Source organism: Setaria italica, chromosome VIII (assembly GCF_000263155.2).
Source record: "Setaria italica strain Yugu1 chromosome VIII, Setaria_italica_v2.0, whole genome shotgun sequence".
Taxonomy (NCBI): domain Eukaryota; kingdom Viridiplantae; phylum Streptophyta; class Magnoliopsida; order Poales; family Poaceae; genus Setaria; species Setaria italica.
This window is the reverse complement of record NC_028457.1, coordinates 24,609,293-24,625,620: the sequence shown is the minus strand read 5'-3', so window position 1 is coordinate 24,625,620 and position 16,328 is coordinate 24,609,293.

Sequence of the window (16,328 nt, the reverse complement as noted above, 5' to 3'; positions counted from 1 at the left end):
GCTGCTGATTGGTTGAGAGTGTGTTTCCTTGCTCTTGAGGTGTGTTTTCTCCTTTAATAGACCTGCGTACAAATATTCACCAACATTGTGGAATTCATTAGTAATAACTCCTACCACTACTGCTGATGATTATCGTTTATGTGTTTATGCAGGAGTTAACGGTATAGATTTAGCACTTAAGAGCCGCCAACAAATACTTCATAGCCATGCAGAACCAATATGGATGTGTATCAGTATTGGCCTGACACGAATACATAGATACATCATTTTTTTTTTGCAAAAGTTAAGGGCACAAAGGCATATCAGAGTATCGAATACGGATACGTGGATACATAATACAGGTCATGTTTTAAGTATCGGGGTAACAAAGCTTCATAGTATCCACCTATTAAGCTAGCAAGGATCCTCTTTAACTACTAATGTAGAATTAAGTACTTTAAACTTTCTATAACATTAAATATGAGCCTTGATGTATATCTAATTGAGATAATATGGGCGTACACTCTTTTTGTCCAAAAATATAGTTAGTTTTAAATTTCTTGTAAGTCTTAAGTTAAATCAAATTTATACGAAAATATATTTTTATGATTTACTTATTTTATGTGTCTTCTTCTTTGTCAAATTTTATGTACTTTGAATTATAAAAACCTAAATGTAGCTATTTTAGATGATTGTATTATATCAGTAATACATCCCTCTTATACATACTATATAGTTAGTCTTATCTAAAAACACATTATTTAATTATAAAGGTGTTGATTTTTCAAATGAAACAGACTAGTTATCAATTTCTATTTTGGAACAGTCTGAAATTTCTATGATGGCCCCCACGTCCGCTACTTTATTATATATGCACTATGCAGACAGAGAGACCACGGGAGACCTGCCAGACAGAGACGACAAGAGCTGAAGATTAGAACATAGACATCAAGATTCTCTGCTGTAGTGACGTTTTCTTCTATTTCTTTCCGCTGTTTTGTCATCGCAGTGTTTTCTACAATATATTTTTGGGCCATGTTAACTACTGCTCTCAAAAGGCGTGTCCGTAGTCGAGCACTTCTTCCTGCACCGCCCCTTCGCAGATCAATGCTGGAATGCCATTCAACTACACATTGATTCAATTTTGTCACTATTTGAAACTCTTGAATATCGTAGGCAGCAGATAATAAAACCGTATATAATCATCCTAATGTCTTAGAGCATCCAGTCAAAAACCACAACCTTACATGGTGAAAGCAGTTCAATTCAACTTCAAGCATAAATTGTCATGGTTATTCCTAGGGTAAAAAAAAAGAAAATTGCATTCCCATTATATTAGAATGGCTAGATAATTTTTTTGTGGTCCCTATCCCTACTCTTTTTTCCCCTTTCTAACAAACATTTTCTCCCTTTTTGTCGGTGTGTGCCTGTCCGTGTGCGTGTGCTGCGAGGCTGGAAAATGAGGGGTTGGGGTTGCGGTTGAGGTTGGGGGTGGTGGATGTTGTCGGATTTCGTACAGATGGAAGAAGTCCTCCTTATCTGGTTGGTTACGTGTTCTTACCAAAACTCTAGGCTTATGTATATAGGTGGAGCACCTCTAGCGGGTGTTTGGATACCTTTGCTAAACTTTAGCAGCTAAAAGGTGCTAAACTTTAGTTGCTAAAGTTTAGTCAAGGCTGTTTGGATACCTTTGCTAAACAACATTTAATGAGGTGGATAAAGACCTATTTGCCCTTAATGAATGCTAAACAGACAAGCAATAATGAGGAGCAAAGGGTGTCCACCCCACCTTTTAGCAAGGTTTAGCAACCAAAAACTTGCTAAAGGGCTAAAGCTTAGCAACCATAGTTTAGCAAACTTTAGCAAGAGTGTTTGGCAAATTTTTTGCTAAAAGTTGCTAAACTTTAGCTGCTAAAATTTAACAAGGGTATCCAAACACCCCCTATTGTAATACATCGATATGAGAAATAAAGAGAAGCTTTGTTGTTGTGCTTGTCATGAAAAACGTGAGAGGGAGAAGATCCAACCGTTAATGACGTGTTTCAAGACACATTATCAGCACGATCGCTCTTCGTCGACCACACGCACAGGAGGAGTCACCGTCAAGCTCGATGCTGATGATCTTGCCATCGACTCTTTCAACGATGTCGACTACATCAACGTTGTTAGCAGCCGGATCTGCATGCACCGACTTTCCACCGATCCGGCAGGTTCCCGGCCTAGCCGAACTTCCTACGCGACAGGCTTCGAATCCGTTCGTTGAATCAAGCTACACGGTATGAATATTTTCAGTTAGTAGATTAGATCCGTGAATCCAATCATCGAATTGGAAGATTTAATCTGCTATAAACCCAATCTACACCGTATAGTACATGACTACTCTAGCTCTTTTGGTTATCTCGCAAGATTAAGCGTTTTTACGATCTGTACGTCAGTATCTTAGGGCATGAAATTATTAAAAAAACGGGGACTTTGTGTGTACAACATTACTGGCACAAAGACAAGCAGTCACAGCCAGAAACTCGCCATTGGCTTGTACGCTGGCAGATTATGAAAAGACCACACATATATGCATCCTGCAGATACACACGTACCGATCTGCAAATCGGACATCGCCCTAAAGGAAGCCGATGTATCGGCAACCTTGTACACCGCATCTGAATCTGCACTGCGCTCGCCGTCTGAATCTGAGTACCGCTCGTAGACGACACCGTGCAGAGGAGAGACCTTCCATCCAACGTTATTAGTCCCGGTTATCTTTGAATCCAGGACTAAAGGGTCTATAGTCCCGGGTCAAAAAGTCACCACTAACGGCCACCGACGGGGGAGCTTTAGTCTCAATTGGTAATATTAATTGGGACTAAAGACTTTCCTTTAGTCCTGGTTGTAACGGCTAGTGGGGCATAAAAATCTGGTGGGGCATACCAACTGAGACTGAAGTGAGGGCTTGTAGTCCCGGTTGGTGTTTTCAACTAGGACTAAAACATCCCTTTCCACGCAGCCCCCCGCTCTCTCTCCACTTTATTATCTTCTCCTTCTCTCCCTTTCACCCTTATCTTCTTCCTTATGTTCTCTCCCCCTCTTCTCCCTTTCTTCCAGGCGGGCGCGGGGCTGGCGTGGCACGCCACGGGGCCGGCGCAAGCGGCCGGCACTTTTTTTTTAATTTTTTTGAACCTTTCTAGGGTCTTTAGTCCTGGGTGACCCGAAACTAAAGAGGGGGACCTTTAGTCCTGAATATTTAGTCCCAGTTGGTTTTTCGGGAGGTATGTGGCTTACCAACCGGGACTAAAGGTAAATTTTTCATCGGTGCACACTCGCAGGCCTATACCATGCGCATACCGAAAATGCGCACCAGAACTGAATGTCGCAGCTCACAACCGAGCATTAGTCATGGCCCGTATCGCCTGTGAGTAGATACTAGTGGAACTAGTGTGCACACCGCTGAGGATGTCGGCAGGTGGGCGTAGGAGGCAGGGAAGTGAGGGCGGCGGCACTGTGTGACATCCCAGCCCATGGGCTGGTTGGACCGGATTGAATTCAGGTTACTGTAGTGCCAAAAACACTGTAGCGACGCAAGGATAGTCCCAAACCGAAAATGGAGACGGAGCCGAACCAGCTTAAATAGGTGATTGTAGGAAGCTGTTAACTCGTGTTGCAACCTTTTGTATGAAGCAAGGACGAAAGTGCAAGCGAGTTAATTAGCAGGTGTGGTCCATTCAACATGTAGAGTGGGCCTAGGAAAGTCGTTCCTGAATCCTTGTCCCGTGAGAGTAAGCTAGTTTGATAGCTCGACGAGGATGTCGAGTTCTTTAGGGTGGGTGTATGTGACGTGGGTGTATGTGACATCCTAGCCCATGGGTCGGACTGAATTCGGGTTACTATAGCGCCAAAACACTATAGCGACGCAAGGATAGTCCCAAATCGGAAACGGAGAGGGAGCCAAACCAGCTTAAATAGGTGATTGTAGGAAGCTGTTAACTCCGATTGTAACTTGCTTCGAGGGAGCCAAACCAGCTTAAATAGGTGATTGTAGGAAGCTGTTAACTCCGATTGTAACTTCCTTGCGAAGCAAGGCAAGCGAGTTAATTAGCAGGTGCGGTCCATTCAACATGTAAAATAGGCCTTAGCTGTTTTCCTAGGCCAGGTTGTTACACACTGTCGGGTTGATTGGGGAAGAAGAACAATGCATGAACTAAGGACCAAGAAGTAGGAACGAGGATTGTGCCATGGAGATTTGATAGCTTAGAGCATGGCCTGTTCATGTCGCCCATTTTAGGCACCTGCCAAATAGCTTATAACACCATCCCTGTATATATAACTAGCAAGGTCTACTCGCAAATAGCGCAGGTAGCTAGCTTTTTATACCTTTTTGAGTATTTTTATTTTAAAATAAATGGATGCAAATAGTCGCCATTGTAAATTAAGATATCATCATATTTTGTGGCATATATTTTTAAAACATGAATTCATGAGAAAAGGGAATACCGTACACATAAAAAATATTTTGGGGTATTTACTAAACCAATATAAATGTTTATACTTTTTAGTAGGAATATATTTATTATTTTTTATTAGCAATGTACATTTTGTTTGTGAGTTTTTTCTACAATGATAAATTATCCTTATATTTTAGTAGAACATCTAGGTGGATGGTTCAATATATACTACCAAAAGTAATAATTATAATTTAAGTTTGAGTTCGATTATAAACACCTTGTTAGTTCTTAGCATATCCAAATCTCCTTTTTCATTCTTTGTTCTCCGATACTGTTTGCTATATTCCCATAACGACAGTCGACATGCATGAACCTATATTATCCTGTGGTTGTTGCACCTTCCCCAGCATGAACAACTCTCGCCGCCGCCAAACCCCCCCCCCCCCCCCCCCCCCCCCCCTGTTTTGCCAAGGAGCGTGGCCTGCTACATTGCGGTCATCCAATATGCAGCCTTGATTGTTCGTGTCGTCCCCTCGTTCAACACTGCATGCATGGCATGCCAACACATCAAGTTTTGAGTTGCTGTATTCTATATCACATCATGACTACGATGACTCGTTCTTCCCTCTTTTAAAAGTTTCAACTCTCGGCCATCGACTAAATTGAATGCTACATAGCAAGAGATCACCCTCTTATTGTTTCACGTCATCGCTGGTGGTGATTGCCATGCCTCAATGGCATATGGACATTGTATGCTATGTAGGGTATGCTTTATCTGGTGATTGGGTTGGGATCATGTCGTGGCTACGACATGGTTGCACTGCAAAGTTATCATTGACGTGCCCCCAATTTATCATACACTGGTTATTGCTTCCCTTTCTAAGTGGAGTAACTCTTATTGCTTTCTAAAATCGCTTCTTAGCTCCCGTTTGAGAGAGCCCAAGTCCTCCATTTTCCTACCGAGAGCTAGTGAAGCTAGTTTTTCTCACTTCACCTTCTTGTTCATTTTGGAAACAGCTCGAGCCATTTTACTATAGTACATTGTTAGAGAAACGACCTTCCATCCAGTTACAAAATTCTTGATTATTTTTGGACCCGGGATTAAAGAGGCTTTAGTCCTGGTTGGTAACACCAAACGGGACTAAAGGTGATCCTCAATAAAAAGCTTGTCCGTGGAAACACCTTTAGTCCAAGTGATCCTTTAGTCCCGGTTGGTGTTACAAACCCGAACTAAAGCCTTCGAGGGCTTCAGTCCCGGTTGGTACTACCAACCGGAACTAAAGTGTCCCCCACGAGCTACTATAAAAGGATTGCATCCCCTACTCAGTCAGATGTGCTGTGTAGGTGAGACAGTAAGGAAGCTACGCGAGAGGCTTGAGGTCGTGGGTTCGAATCTCACGCACCATGCACGAGCATATTTCGCGTGAAAAATTGCGTGACTTGTGACTTGCCACGTACGCATGTGGGGGCCTCCCAGGAATTTCTAATATTTTTTTAGCACAAAACAAGTCTCGGGTCAAAGATCTGGAACTAAAGGCTAGTGTCGGTGTTTAAACCTGGTAAGCTACCCAGGGAGTACCCGCAGTAGAGTTTTGGTTGGTGGGTGTCGTCGAAATCAGGAGCTCGATGGTGTACGTAGGCACGCGATTTAGACAGGTTCGGGCCGCTAGATCGGGTAATACCCTACGTCCTGTGTGCTGTTTTCTTGTATTGGATTGAACTTGTTTGGAGGGGTCCCTGCCCATCCTTATATATCGGAGGAGCAGGGTTGTAGGTCAGTCTATCTTACAGGAGTACTAGTCAAATTCGAAGAGAGTTCTACTCTAACTGCTCTGAGTAGTTTTCTGAGTCCTCGACTAGTTCCTATCCTTCACATAGACTACGCCATCCTACTTCGTAGTCTCTATGTGCGACACGTCTCGGTGTAGTATACGGATCTGTCCAAACCCTCTAGTGGGCCCATAGATGTATGTACAACAAGCCCCCGAGTACGTTTTAGTCAAATGCAGCTGTCCCGAGTACCTTCACAGGCTTCATCCGACTAGTTGTTGGTGCTCTTCTGAGTACTCTGTCGAAGTTGAACCTTCAAGTTACTCGAGTACTATCATGCGGCTAGAATGTGCTCATGCCTCACTTGACGCTGTCTTGAATATCTGTCCTTGAATTTATAATGGAAATCGCACTTCATATGGAGTAGCCTTCGAGCCTTAGGTTGAATTGAAGAATCAGGCTGAGGGTCAATCTGCATTTGCATTGTCTTCGCCTTAACCTCCGGACAAAAATTTTTAGTCGACGGGCGCGTGGCACACAGTCCCCGAGTTGTTACGTGACTAGTTTTAGGAGGTATAAGGGTCAACCACTGGTCATCATGACCGTCGCCAATAGTACCCTTATCTCTTGCGGTAACTTCGGTAACTGATGGCTAGATGCGAAATTGATGGCTAGAAGCAAAAATATCAGGGCCATTACCTCCATTTATTCCACCATTACCATCTGCTATTTGCTCTTTGCGAAAAAACCCTACTTCCCAGCGCCGCCGCCGCAATCCGATCTTAGATTGCCAGCGCCGCCTCCCTTTTATGAGCCCCCAAGCATATGCGCGTGAAGAAGCTTGCGACAATCAGGATGGGGAGGAAAGTTGCTGCTGCTAAGGGTGCTGAGGGTTCCAAGAAGGGATCCAAAAAGGGGAAGGAGCCACAGCTACCTCCGCCCAAGTACGGGAAGACGAACCAAACCACGCCGCCAGTTGAGGCCTTGGCCTGGAAGAGGGGCGACCATGAAGGAGGAGGAGATCTAGGTGCTAGTGCATGTGAAGCTGCTGCAAGACCGAGCAATCGTGGGTTGTAGGAGTGCCTTCAACAACCCATGGCCGTTCGAGGTACATCCCAATGAGACAGTAACCTTCGCCCATTTTGTTGGGCCGGGTTTAGCCATCCCCTCATCTTATTTTCTACGAGGCCTTCTGAATTACTAAAAGCTACAATTGGTCCACCTGAACCCCAATGGCATCCTCCACATCGCAATCTTCATCCATTTGTGCGAGGCTTTCTTGGGGATTCAGCCCCACTTCCAGTTGTCCTGCAAGATTTTCCGGGTGAAGCCGCAACCAAGGACGGAGCACATTGAGGTAGTCGAAGGTGCCGGAATTTAGATCCGGGAGAAGAGTAGCAGTCTGTACTTGGACTACCAGACAATCGAGTCACACTTCGGGTGGAAAGTGAGGTGGTTCTATATTGAAGACCACGAGCCGAAGCTGCCAAAGGTAACTGGCCACTGCCCGGAGTGGAACAATAGTTGGATTGATGAGCCAACATTCGGGAGCAGTCTCCAGGTACCCAAACTTTTGGCCATGATTGCCCATCTGAAGGAGAAAAGAATGACAGGCATTGGAGTGGCCTTCCGTTTTTTGAAGAGGCGAGTACAACCCCTGCAGCTCCGCCACACATGGGGTTATGAGTACTCGGGCCTTGATGACTCGTCGAGGATGTCACCTGAGGAGATTTCCACCGACGAAGTAATGGCAAGGCTGAAGCGCATGTTCAAGAATGCCAGTGAGATCCCCCGAGTGGTCTCGGTATTCAACACCTCCAACCTGCCAAGAGCAGTAAGTACCCGTGGCCATAGCCCCTGAGTACCTATTCGAAGTTGATTTCCTTTTCCGACTTGTCTCCCTTTGTGAAGGAGGACGTACTCGTGTTATTTTCACCCCCTCCTCCACCTAGTGACGATGATGTTTAAAGCGCGCTGCGGGTGTTTGGCTGAGGCATGACCGTACTTGGGGCCACCTAGGAGGAGGAGGAAGAAGAGACCGAGTCCCTCAGCAGCTCTGACACTGATGCTGCTGAGGATTTTGTTGTGCAGCGCCGTGCCTCTGAGTAGGCTAGAGCATCCTCTGGCTCATGAAAGCATCCTGCGGATGATGAGCTTGAGGCCAATTTGGCCCCGCCGCTGAGGAATAGTCTAACAATTGCCAAGACGCGCGCTTCGCGTAGTTTGCGCATCGTCGAGCATGCGCCTCCGCCGGTAATAACCTTCAAGGAGGGGCAAGACCCTAAGGTGCGGGTCTAATTATGCATGTTTGTTGACGCCACAACTACTAATCAATCTTTGTTGTATCTGCTGGTGCTGTCCCGTTTGAAGTTCCTGCTTCCGGGGAGGTCATTAGAGATGATCAATCACCCTCCTCTACCGAAGTCAACCCTGCGGGTACTAAGGTACCCGTACAGGAAGAAGATAGGACTGCCTTGGCTGGTGGTAGTCGGGATGCGCCTCCACGTGCCTCGCTAGGGGAGTCTGGCCCCACCGTCCAGCCTCTGTGCTTGGTGGGGAACCCATCGCTAAAGCTGAGACGATCCACGAGGTAAGCATTTTGTTGTTGTTTCAGTACCATTTTTGGGTTGAGTACTTGGTTGTCTTCCTTCACTGACACTTTGTGCTGTGCAGGACCTCTTCGAGCTTGAGCCTTGGCGCATCGGGTTCGAGGTCGACAACCGATGGCGCTAGCCACTTGGGTGAAAATCTAGCCGCCGCGCCTACTGTGGCCCCGGCAGGAGAAAATCCAGCTCCGGTGTCAGAAACAGGGGCCGCATCACTTGTTGCTGCGTTGATGCACGACATGATCGACTCCATGGCTGATGACGCGGTGCCAACCCCGAGGCTGGATGTACCTAGGACTCTTCCTGAAGCGAGTCCTGTTTAGAGTCCTCCCGTGACCGAGGTCATGGACGCCATCCCGCTCAGCGCTGCTGCTCTCGAGGCCTCCTTAGTTGAAGCTGCCCGGGCTCTTGAAGCTATGGCTGCTGCAGTTGGGGCATCCTCCGAGGCTGACACGTCTTCTGGTCTTGAAATGGTCTTGATGCCCAGTGCGAGGGTCGAGCCGAGCTTGGGGGACCGAGTACAATCTGAGGAGGTTCAGCCAATTGACGACCCTCTTCTAAGCTCACAGATGGTGGCCTTAATCCTCGAGATGAACCAGCGCGTCGCATCGTATATTGAGGTAAATTTGAATTGAGCGATGCACCGCGTTTCTAGATGCTTGCGACTTGTATTCTGTGCAACATCCGAGTGCTAATTTCTGGGGAACAGGACCTTATCAAGCACTCCTACCAGACCGCCTAGCTGCTGCGGGATCATGGTGAGGCCGTACGTCAGGTTGAGGTGTTGGAGAAGGAGCTGGCTGAAGAGCGGCGTCAGTCTTCTCACCTCGCATGAAGGTTGACAGCACAACGGCAGCCTTTCGGGCGCAAAGGGAGGACTTGGAGAAAGAGAAAGAACGCCTTGTCACCCGGAACAAGTCACTGAACCAAAAGCTTGAAGGTGAGTACTCATACTTTTTGCAGTCTTTGTCTGTCTGTAACATGTAGTCTAATGGGTTGCCTCTTTCTACTGCAAAGTACAAGACTCAAGAACCCCAATTGAAGGCCTCGATCACTGATTGGAAGAATGCCTTCTATAGGGTGACTGATCAACATGACAAGTTGGTGCAGCAGGTGGAGAAGATGGAGCACGGTTTGGAAAAAGAGTCCAAGATGCATCGGGATGGCGAGGCTAGTCTTGTCAACACCATGACTACCATCTAGGCACAACAAGCCGAGCTCGGGTCCGGCAAACTGGACCTGCAGGAATTGTTCGCGGTGGCCCAGCCCTTGGCGGACATGGTGGAGCCCCCAGTTGACAGCGCGGATCCTTACCCGCTGGTGGAGAGACTCCGTGATGCACCGGGGAAGATTACCGGCTACGTCCAAGGGATGGCGAAGTCTGTCTCCAAGCAGCTGCTAGCCTTCATGAAGTTTTTCTACCCTAACGCCAACTTGTCTCCTGTCGCAGAGGGGATAGTGGGGGATTGCACAGACGAGGTCTTCTAGCAGCATCTGTAGGAGGTGGATCCGATCGCTGAAGAAGTGGCCAAGCACTTGGACCTGCAGAAGTCTCCTCTTTAGAAAAGACGTTAGTTTTGTAATGGGATGATTGTATATATAACTTTAAGTCTTAAAGCAATTTGTTGCTCTCGACTTGTCATTTGCAATGTTTAGTGCTTCTTTGATTTTGCTCGTTTGACCAAGGTGAGTGTCTCCGCACAAGGCTGCTACCGTGAGCCTCCTCGGAAGCAAGTTGTTAAGTAGTAGGGTACTCGGGCTATCCGGTAGTAGTCATCGAGTAGTTTGTCCAAGGTTCCATTTGAGTAGGGCTTGTTTCCTCAACTCTTCTGAGTAGAGTACTTGCATTATTGCTGCTTTGACAGGAGGATCACATGGGAGCACTGTTCGTCCTTGTCCAGTTGATAAGGATGAGCAGCATGTGAGCACTGTCTTCAGAATCCTGACCATAAGGACAAACTTTGCTGTGTAGTCATGGGTGCGTGCTGTAGCACCTTGGACCGTAGTCAGCTGCCTCGGCTATAAATAGAGCTGCTTTTGCACTCGGGATGTTCATGGCTCAAGTTATAGTGCTAGTTGGCTTCAGGCTTTTGCTGTATGCAAGGGGTAGCTTCCAACATATTTCCTGATGCCAGAAGAATTCTCGTGAAGGACACCTAGGCTCTCCTTTCCTCTATAGTCTCTTCGGCCGAGTTTGGAGGCCCTGATGCTCGAAGAATCCTCGTGAGCAGGATGCATTGTGTGCCCCAGGTTTTGTCTAGGACACCGCTAAGGAAGGACTGGTGTATAGCTTCCTTGAGCACAGCTTTCTTGTTTTCGCTCTTTTTTCTTCTTCTGCCTCGACGCTTCTTGCTCCGAGGTAAGGGTAGCCCCGAGGATGTTCACACATGCTTTGGTGATATTGTAAAAGCTTGAGACTTTTGTTGTAACCTTTCAATAAAAAGCTTGCATCCGTGTTCACCTTTGTCTCCTTGTTGTTTTTGTCGCCACGACTTCTCTGAGTAGTGGCGTTAATGTGCCTTGGGAACCTTGAGTTGCAAAACTCGTTAATTCCTGATGCATTAAGACAAAATTTCCATAAATAGGTAGTCGATCGAGTAATTTATGTACTCCTAGATGACTTGGTGGCTCTTGCGCCGCTAGTCCACTTAGTGAACTGCAAGGTGAGTTGAATAACTCGTGTAGACTTGTAATTACAAGTCATATTGGTGTGTTGTAGCCCGAAGAGCTCAATGGCTCGTAGGATGCTGCTGACCTGCTTTTGCGAGCCGCAATTGAGGCGAGAATGAGTAGTCAAATTCCGCTGAAAATTATTGCATTATTATGCTAAAAGCTCACAAAGATGGCTAGTGGCCCTTTTACAATGTCGCGTAGTCTTCTGACTATGGGTAGAATCGACAGAGATTCTTGATGTTCCATGAGTTGTTGACGTCTTCGCCAGAGAGGTGTTGTAGCCTGTACGATGTACGACCCTTCCCATGGTGAATTAAACTTGTGCAGCCCCTTGGTGTCTTGGATACGCTTGAGGACCATGTCATCTATGTTGGAAGAACATTCTTTGACGTTGCGATCATGATAGCGGTGAACTCCTTCAAGATACCTTGTAGACTAGACGAGTGCTGCACAGCGGCCTTCTTCTAGGCTATCCAAATCCAAACACCTTGTTTCCTCTGCTACCCCTTTGTCATATTGCTCGACTGTTGGGGATTTCCACATAACATCAGCAGGGAGGATAGCTTCTGATCCGTAGACCAGGAGGTAGGGTGATTGCCCCGTAGGCTTGCACGGTTGAGTACGTAACCCCCAGAGAACGTTGGGTAGTTCCTTGAGCCACTTGCCTCCGTCGGTGTTGCCAATGTCGTGCAGCATTTTCTTCAAAGCTTCGAATAGCATCTCGTTGGTGCGCTCAGCTTGGCCGTTGGCCCTCGGATGAGCAATAGAGATGTAACAAACGTCGATGCCGCTATTTTCACAGTACTCCCAGAACTCATGATTGTTAAAATTAGAACCCAGGTCTATGATGATCCGGTTGGGGAATCCATAGCGGTGGACGATCTCGTCGAGGTAGTCGAGTATTGTATCTGCCTTGGAGCAAGTTACTGGCTTAAGCTCGATCCACTTGGTGAACTTGTCGATGGCTACGAATACTCGGTTGAATCCTCCGAGTGCTGTAGGAAGCGGACCAATCATGTCGAGCCCCCAGCATGTGAAGGGCCAAGTTGGCAGTATGGTGATGAGCTTGTAGGCGGGGACGTGTTGCTGCTTGGCAAAGAATTGACATCCCTGGCACCGGTGAACTAGTTCTTCAGTGTCTTCTAAGGCGGTGGGCTAGTCGAACGCTGCTCTAAAAGCTTTTCCCACGATTGTGTGTGAAGATGTGTGGTTGCCACAGATCCCTTGTGTATCTCCTCCAATATGTCCTTGCAATCTTCTCGTGTGGCGCACTTCATTAATACTCCTGAAGATGCACCTCTTCTGTACAGCTTGTCCCCGACTAGTACGTAATTCTTACTTCATCATAGGATCTACTCTGCCTATGTCTTGTCTGAGGGTAGTTTTTGTTCCCTTATGTAGTCGATGAACGGGGTTCTCCAATCCACGTCAATCATCATCACCTCCTGATCTGGTGCCTCGGATCACGATTGCTGGTTGTAGAGGGTGCCGACTCCACTATGGATGGCTTGCATAGTTTGTGGACAAAGACTCCTGCAGGGACTTGGGCGCGAGTTGAGCCAAGTTTGGACAAGACATCTGCAGCGACATTGTTGTCACTGACTACATGGTGGAACTCCAGGCCCGAGAATTTGTTTTCAAGCTTGCGTACTTCCATATAGTATGCGTCCATGTTCTCCTTGTTGCAATCCCACTTGTCGTTGACTTGATTAATCACTACCAGTGAGTCGCCATAGACCAACAATCTTTTGATTCCCAATGATACTACCAGGCGGAGCCTGTGCAGTAGCGCTTTATATTCAGCTTCGTTGTTGGATACCTCACAGAAGATCTGCAAGACATATTTGAGTTGTTCACCTTTGGGAGATATCAAGAGTACCCCTGCGCCGGCACCCTCGAGCTTGAGAGAGCTATTGAAGTACATAACCCAATGCTCTGGGTGCTCTGCCGGCGTTGGTAATTTATTTTCCCACCACTCTGCCATGAAATCGACTAGAGCGTGGGACTTGATCGTGGTTCTTAATGCTCCGAGTTCCATTGCCCACTTTGAAATCCTACCTGTGGCATCCCGATTGTGGAGAATCTCACCTAGGGGGAAGTCAGTGATGACGGAGATCTTGTGTTCCTGGAAGTAGTGCCACAGCTTCCGCGAGGTGAGTAGTATGGCGTACAACAATTTTTGGACTGGTGGGTACCTGGTCTTGGAGTTTGAGAGTACTTTGCTGACGAAATAGATGGGCCTCTGTACTTTGTATACATGGTCGAATTCTAATCTTTAGACTACTATTGCCATACTTACGACGTTAGTAGTTCAGCGATGTACAGCAGCAAATCTTCATTGGGACTAGGCGCCATGAGAACCGGTGGCTTTGATAAGAAATCCTTCAACTGCAGCAGAGCTTTGTCTGCCTCCTCGGTCCACTAGAACTTGTCTTGCCCCTTAAGTATTTTGAAGAAGGGAAGACCCCATTCTCCAAGTCTTGATATGAAATCTGTTGAGGGTCGCCATGCATCCAGTTAGCTTTTGAACATCCTTGATGCCAGATGGAGCTTCCATATTGATGATGGTGGATATCTTCTCTGGATTTTCTTCGATGCACCTATGGCTCATGATGAACCCGAGTAGTTTCCCAGACGGTACGCCAAAAACGCACTTCGTTGTGTTGATCTTCCACCGCAATTTCCACAAACTAGCGAAGGTTTCTTCCAAGTTAGCGAAGAGGTCATTTGGATTTCTGGTTTGACTACCACGTCATCCACATACGCCTCCACATTGCGGTGTAGATGTTTCTCAAAGTACATCTGAATTGCGCATTGATAGGTGGCACCTGCGTTCTTCAACCCGAAGGACATTGTTGTGTAGCAGAAAGCTCCATAAGGGGTGATAAACGCGGTCTTGGCCTGATTTTCTTCCTTGAGAGCTATCTGGTGATACCCTAAGTAGCAATCTAGGAAGCAGAGTAGTGCGCATCCAGCAGTGGAGTCGACAACTTGATCAATCCTCGGGAGCCAAAAAGGGTGCTTTGGACAGTGCTTGTTGAGATCTGTGTAGTCAACACAAATCCTCCACTCATTGTTATTCTTTTTTCTAACACGAACGGGATTAGTGAGACACTCAGCATGGTAGACATCTTTTATGATGCCCGCCGTGAGTAGCTTTACTAACTCTTTCTTGATGGCTTCCCTTCTATCCTGGGCGAATCGTCGTAGTCGTTGTCTCTTTGCTGTAGCTTTTGAATCCACATTCAGTGAGTGCTCGATCAGCTCCTTGGGCACACCAGGCATGTCTACAGGTTTCCACGCAAAGATGTCCCGGTTAGCCTGAAGGAAGCTGACGAGCGCATTTTCCTATTTAGGATCCAACCCTGTGCCAATCAGGGCCATCTTGGATGAGTTGCTAGTCTCAAGATCAATGGCTTTGAAGTCCATGTCGCTTGCTGGCTTGAATTTGGTAGCACCCGACTTATTCTCTGGAATTTCGAGTTCTGCTGGGGAGAGCTTCTTTGAAGCAGCGAAAACTTGTTGCATTGAATTGGGCACTTGAGTAGTTGTAGCCAACTCGACAGCTTCTGTGTCACACTCATATGATCTTTTCAAGTCCCCGCGGAGGGATAGAACTCCCTTGGGTCCTGGCATCTTGAGTAATAGGTACACATTATGCGGGATGGCCATGAATTTGGCCAATGCTAGTCTTCTGAGGATCGCGTGATAAGAAATCTCAAAATCTGCCACCTTGAACCAAATGTACTCTATCTGGTAATGCTCCTTGGTCCCGAAGGTAACTGGCAGGACTACTTGTCCAAGAGGTATAGCCGCATTGCCTGGGACGATCCCATAGAAGGGAGAGTTCATCGGGGTAAGCATCTCCGTGATGTTGAGGCCCATCTTCTTAAATGTCTTAGCGAATAGGATGTTGAGGCCGCCGCCACCGTCAATGAGTACCTTGGTGAGCCTGGTGCCATCAACAACCAGGTCCAGGATGAGAGGGAATCGTCCTGGTTCTGAGAAATGAGTCCACTAATCTTTCCTGGAGAAGGTAATTGGTACCTCAGACCACTTGAGGGGCGAGGGTGTAGTAGGCTCAATGGACATAATCTCCCGTAGCACTAGTTTCTGGGACCGCTTTGAGGTGGTACCCGGTATTCCGTCGAAGATGACGTTGATAGTCTTGGACGGGGTCTAGAACTTGCCGTTGCCGTCCTCGTCTTCGTCTTCCTTGGCTTTTCCTTTGTCATTGGTACCCGATGGCTCTGGCAAGTCCTTCATTACTCTACATAGGCTGTAGCAGTCTATCACAGCATGTTTGTGGTGAGGATGCCACGGGCACTATTTTTTCAAAAGCTCGCTGAAAGCGGGCCTATCTTGACTTCTGCCACCTCCTTTCTTGCACGATTGAGACATTGCCGCGACAGTATTGTCTTGCTTGCGCTTGTAGTTGTGACCTCCTGAGTAGTTATTTCGGTGGTCGCCATTTTGGTTCTTGTCATTGTTTTGGCCATTGCTCTGATTGTTGTTGTGCTGGCCTCGGTTGCGATTTGACTCGAACCTTTCAAGCTCCTTGTCTTCTTCATTTTCCCATGCTTGCACTATAGTCTTGAGTGACTTGACATCATGGGGGCGCCGCCTGCTAAAGTCCTAGAACATACGGCAATCATAGAGACCATTCTAGAAACAGTCGATCACATCTTGCTCCGAGATGTCTATGATGGTGGCCTTCTTGTCAAAGAAGCGACGCAGGTAGCTTCGAGTCTCGTCCCGCCACTGCTTGACTTGTGCTAAGTAAATTTTGTTGCCTGGATGCTGCATTGGTCCCGCATAGTTGTTGGTGAAGGCCCTCTTGAGATCTTGCCACGAGTCAATCGAA